Below are 5998 nucleotides of genomic sequence, written 5' to 3'. Positions count from 1 at the left end.
ATCAACTCACCGCTGTGAACCTGCCAACTTGCTATAACAACTCTGCTTTAAAAAAAGTGTTTGTGATCAGGCTTTCTCTTTGTCATCGTATGTGCATGCAGTATGATCAGTTGAACAATAACCATCAATAAAGTTTCACAAGATTTGAAAACGAAGTTTCTGTAGCATTTATATCTAAGGATGATAAATAAATTATCTTTAAAATTGAAACAGAGAGAGAAAGAGACTATATTAATCAATGAAAAATGGGGCAGTAACATATATTTATACTGGTGAGGGAATGAACTGAAATTTATTAAGAGTTCGATCCCCACATTTATTATGTAAGATATGCAAAACAAGCCTCCTATTAATAAAAAGTAGATTTTGTTTAAACACCATGATGAAAGCAACTTGAAAAATGTTTACCAAATTTTAGGCTTCCAATTTAAAGTGTGGATGAGACATCTTTTTTGGAATTGCACACACAAAATGTCTAATGTGAAGAATAACAGAATTTATTTGCAATTTTAATTTTTCTGAGATGGCTTTACAGCTCCCACTCTCCAAATGATTATATGGCGTTTTAGTCTATTAAAATTATCTTGAAAGGTTGAGGGTGCAGCCCATATTAGAAAATATTTTGTTTATAAAACTCCTACAGTACTCCTAGTAGTCATTTTAAAATGTATGTCTGAAATAGTTATGTAAGAAAAGCATTTGAAATTTTTTTACAATATATATTGGGAATGTTTTCACTTATATAAATAATTACTGATAATATGACTTATGAAAAAATTATTACTACCATATGTGGAATATAGTGACTTCTAAACAGATTTAAAAAAACCCCAACCCTACAAACCCAGAAAATGTGTATATCTGTCTTTAGAAATTAGTGTTTATACCACAACCGTGATTTGTGAATAAAGAAAAATGGTTTGTAATATCAAAATAAAAGCTTAGTCTGAAAAGGTACAAATCCGTTGGTGTTCAAAGTCATTTTGCTTTCCCTGCTCGCTGTGTCGGTGCCAGGGCTGTCCCCACAGTGGCCCCAGGGCACCGTGCCCCGTGTGCCCCCAGTGCTCTGCCTGTGGGGCACGGGGCTGTTCCCCCTGGGGCTGGGTCCCGCCTGGGCGCCCAGCAGGGCGTGTGGGGGCTGCTGTCTGTGTGTCTGTCCCCACGTCCGTGTGTGCAGCCTCGACAGCTGCCGCCACATGCCTGGGACAGCCAGAGTGGGGCTGGGTTGAAGGTTTGCTTCCAAAGATGACAAGGTTCCACCACCAGCATCAGCTGTGTTTTTCAGGCAGCACTGCATGATACATGGGGAATAACTGGGGTTTGTTCATAGGGATGAAAAAGGCATCTTCCAGACTTCTGAATTCCAGTTGTCGCTTTCATGGACGGTGTTTGTTTCTGTGCACATCAGGGGCAGGGAAGCAAGCAAAGAGAGCTGTTCCAGAGGCTCCTCCTGTCACTGCCAGGCTTGTTGCCCAAGCCACAGGAAATGTGTCCACATGCTGTAGTTCTAGACATGCCCATCAGCCCAGCAGGTCCAGATGAGGCTGATGAGGGTAATGTGCCTTGGATGGTCACATGCATGCCAACAGAATTATGTGACTCTTCTGCCTGGGTTCCCATTATACTCTAATTTAGCAGAGGAAGACAAGACAGAGAATAAGGGATTCAGTATTGCTTGGGTTGCAGTTTCGCAGGAAGTTTTACTCTACCAAGTGCCTGAATCCTTCCAGGAAGCCAAAGAAAAGAAACCCTGATGTTTGCCAGGAATGGTGGGAAGACATTATGCTGTGCCTCATTTATATCTTTGTATGACATATACAAGCACTAAATGTCCAAGTGCACTCTCCTGCCCATCAGGCATGGTGGATGCACTGGCGCTGCTTTCCTCAGGGGCTGGATGAAATGACCAAGGTGGTAACACTGGGTAAGATTTGGGCTGAAGGCGGGTGAGAAGTGTCTTAGCAGCTAAATCCAAGTGGGACACATAGACACACATGGAGAACCTGAAATGCCACGTAACTTTCACGTGGTTGGATTCATCTGCTTTTGTCTGGTATCATTATTTACGTCTAATGAAGTTGTGCTTCATTTCTTGGCCAAGCAGCACACATGCTAAATTAATAAAAACTTTGTATTTGTTGAACAATTGGCCAGAGAATAAACAAAGCACCACGTGTAACCAAAAGACAAAAGACAATCATCTTTGTAGAGTGTTTTTATTCCAATTATTTAAAGTTCTAATACAGCTTTAATTGTCTAGCCCAAATTAAATTGAAGCTTTATAGAAGGTCTTAGAGCTGTTCCTGTGTAGGATATTTTGTACTACTCTGTCCTTGGTCACCTTTTTGGGCATTCAAGTTGTTTATTAGCATCCAATTTGGGTACAATTTTAAGATTCTTTTTTTAACTAGAATTTAATTTTCTTTAACTTTCTGGGAACCTTGTCTTCAGTTTCAATTGCTGTCATGTCATATTGCTGTTTCTTGCCTCAAGTGATTTTTTTGCAAGTTTGACATGTTCCTCTTGCCACATTTTTTCAGTTTTACAGTACAGATGCATGAGGAAAAAAGACTGTGCAAATCATTTCCTCCCTAAAGTAGAGCTGAAATATCATCATTTTGGTAGGTGTAAGGGAGAGAAGAAAAAAGAAGAAAAAAGTAAAATAAAAAGTAACCTTGTTTCAGTGGGATGAGAAGATTCAAGTGGGAGGTGAGATCAGAAGGGAGACAATGATTTTGGGAGGTCTTTTAAGAATTTATGAAAGTGTCATCAAAAAGAGTCGTTTTACCAGTATTCTAAAAGATTATCTTGGTGCTTCATTTATACCTAAAGGGCATATGCTTCACGTCTCACTATAACAGGAGCTTTATGCCGAGTCTTTCCAGACTTTCCAGGCAGCTTTCATGCCTCTCCAGCACTTCCCTAGTGTTCTGCATACCAATAATTGTCTCACAGCACTTCACAAAAAGCACAATGGACACAGACTAGGATCAGAGGAAGAGATGGGCAGTATATGCCAGTGTACCATCAACTTGAATCTTTTCCTGAGGTAAGACGGAGATGAGCACAGGGAGGAAAATTAGAAGTACTTTTATATCCAAAAGTTCATCCTTATTTTTTTGCTTGGAAAAGAAAGGTTTTTAATTCATGCTGGTTTGTATTTAATTCTCTGTGTGTATTTCCTATATCCACACAAACCAAGGATGAGTGCTGTGCCGTGGCAGTGTAGTTGTAGCAGTGATGTGGCTCCCTGGCTGGGCCTGGCTGGGACACAGCTCCTGCTTGGCAGCAGGGCAGTGGAACACACAGATTGCCCACTCATGAAGGGCAGGTACTTAGAATTATATCCGTGAAGGGACCTGGAATTAGCAATGTCATTTTAGGTGTCCAGGCAGGCAGCATTCAGGCCCAGAAGCTCCTGCTCAGCTGTTTTTTAGCTCTCTATAGTAGATGCTGTCGCTCTTCAGGTTCCTCCAAACTGTCCTGCCGGGGCACTCAAGGTAGGTGACCTTGCTTTGTGTGATTTGCAGTGCCTGGCAGGGGTACAAAGAATGACTTTTGGGTGGAAGGTGGAGGTGATTGCCATGCCCACTGAAATCATGTTCAAGGCATTCACAAATGAACGTGGGAGATTGCTTTTAAAAGTCTTCTTTTGGCTCAACTCATACAGAAATTGTTTTCCACATGTAGTTGCCATGAGTATATTGGGTTAGGTTATTCTCAGTTCTTCTGTGAAAGACCTTCCACTTCTCTTAAATAATTTAGTCATTGAGAAACACTTCTACAGTTTGTTGGCTAGGACTCTGCCCTGGATTCCAGTCCCTGCTCCACATCAGAGTGAATAAAACCTGCCTCCATGACCTTACTGCTTGGTTAAAGGGGATCGGGTGACAGTGGGGTGTCCTCTCTCCTTCCCATGGGACTGACTGGCTCCTTGTAGTTCCTGATTCCAAAAGGAATTTACAGTTGAAAACCCAAACTGGAGAGAAGCTTGTTGTTAAGGTACTTTGGAGCCCTCCAGCCTTCTTCCTGCTCAGCCCTGCTGGGCTGGGTTTGCTCTGTTAGCTGTAGTTTACCCTTCACTGCCTGGGCAGCCTCTGTGCCTGGCCAATTTAATGATTCCCCTCTTTAGCAAAAGGTCTGTGAGTCAGGATTTCAGCATGTAGGAAAACTGTTAAATAAAACATAAGTGGATGCAAAAATAATAATTTAATGGACATTATGAAAGGACAGTAAACCAAACAGTTCAGTCCAACAGATGATGTATAACATCTAAACAAATATGACAACTAATTAAGGATTAGGTTGTGCATTTTGGATGACAGGCCTTATAAAAATGAACAGCTAGGTTATGTTGGTGGGAAAAAAAGCTGCATTTTGCAAATGTCAGGCAGACAGCTCAGTAAGCAGAAATGCTCAGTTATCCAATTAAAATAAATGTGCAGTGTTCTCCATATAAAGAGCTAAAGCATCCTTATGTCGAGGAGTTAAGATCCTGAAATATAAGTGGAACAAAAAGTGCTCTCTATAAAGATTAATGTAATCTATCAAGATTAACATTTTGCATGCTGGCAAAGGCAGATAGTAATGTGCTTCAATTCCTGAAATTGGAAACATTAGACTAAGATTAGTACCAATTTAAACCCCAGGTAACCCCAAATATTGAATTGAATTCATTATTTACAACCACAACGGGCTAATAACTTGCCCTGATGGCTTCTATGGGAAATAGATACTTACAGTAGGTGCTCTCCTATTCCCCAGAATCCTCCCTGGTACTTCATGTGAAATATAATTACAAGTTGCACAAATGCAATTTAGGAAAAAGTCCTCCACTAGAAATAATTCTATTTATTCAGGAGTTTGATTTCTGTCCTAAGAATAAGGCTGGTTTGAACATTGTCATGTGCATGGGGTATCAGGGAGAGGCCATAAAGTTTCAAGGCCACCAGTAGGGGACATAGTTAAACCTAATTTTTTTGTTGCTTTCTAACAAAAGGGAGTTATTGTATAACAGTGGAAAGCAAGCAGTGGGGAGGGACCCTAATAACAATTAAACTAGGTTGCATTTGCTTTGTAGGAAAAAAAGATTCCACTATCTACACCTCCAGCAGAGCATATGGTTTTTTTAAGGTAAGATTTAAACCTTCCCTTTGATGCAGGTCTTCAAAATAAGAATTTCTGAGACTGGAAACATGTAACAAAATTTCTAAAAGGATATTCAATTCAAGGTATTTTCAACAGAATTATCATGAAACATATGGATTTTCTGGTGGTTTATAAAGCAGAAAGCAGAACATTATTACTAGGAGGGAGGCTTTACCAGAGTATTAAAATGAAATTCAAATTTCTGAGGTGCCTGACATATAAAATAAAATCTGTCAAATGTTGAAGTGAGAGGTGATATCTTAGCTCTGCAGTGCTTGAGAAAACATGGAAGATCATGGCTGTAACACTCCCACCTCTGTTTGATTCTGCCACCCACAGATTTGCCACCTTTTTAATGAAGTGAGCAGTTGCACTTGCAGCTCTGAGTGCCTCTGCTGTCCTCACCTTTATTCTTCTAGAAGCAATGTTTCACATCTTCTTGGCCACAACTTTTGATGTTCACCCAGAAGGGCAACGATCCAGCTCCCTATTATTTGAGAAGAATGATGGCCTGGGGATATAGACATTGTTAATTTACAGACTCAGCTGATGAGCTGTGTAACTGAGGTTTCATCACAGACTTGAAAATTCTGGGGCCCTGTTGCTCCACAGTTAAAAAGCAAACAAAGTTCTTTCAGGAAAAATAGCAAGCAAGAGAAAAAAATAGTTTTATCTGTGAAGCTGAAAAGCAGCTTTTATTGGCAGTTCTCTTACACTAAGAATAGAGAGAGAAATATGCGTGTTGCTACAGCTGGTAAATTCTGCCAGAGAGACAAGAAATTCCTATGGGATGTCTCTAGATTCTGATCCATGTCTTTTTATTTTTTTTTTATTTTTAAACATGACCCTC

At 40.2% G+C, this 5998-nt stretch overlaps 1 protein-coding gene across 34 annotated transcripts in view; it reads left to right on the top strand.

Annotated features, from left to right (window-relative positions):
• The window catches only part of RBFOX1 (RNA binding fox-1 homolog 1), a 1119677-nt gene extending 1119526 nt beyond the window's left edge, over positions 1 to 151 (top strand). For all 34 annotated transcript variants that reach the window (XM_048320436.1, XM_048320431.1, XM_048320443.1 and 31 more), the window contains one exon: positions 1 to 151. This exon is cut by the window's left edge. The gene's annotated coding sequence lies outside the window, so the exon portion shown is untranslated.
• The last annotated feature ends 5847 nt before the right edge of the window (positions 152 to 5998 follow it).

The sequence above is a fragment of the Corvus hawaiiensis genome, chromosome 16, assembly GCF_020740725.1.
Source record: "Corvus hawaiiensis isolate bCorHaw1 chromosome 16, bCorHaw1.pri.cur, whole genome shotgun sequence".
Taxonomy (NCBI): domain Eukaryota; kingdom Metazoa; phylum Chordata; class Aves; order Passeriformes; family Corvidae; genus Corvus; species Corvus hawaiiensis.
Note: the sequence above shows the minus strand (reverse complement) of the source record. Positions and strands in the feature narration are given on the sequence as shown.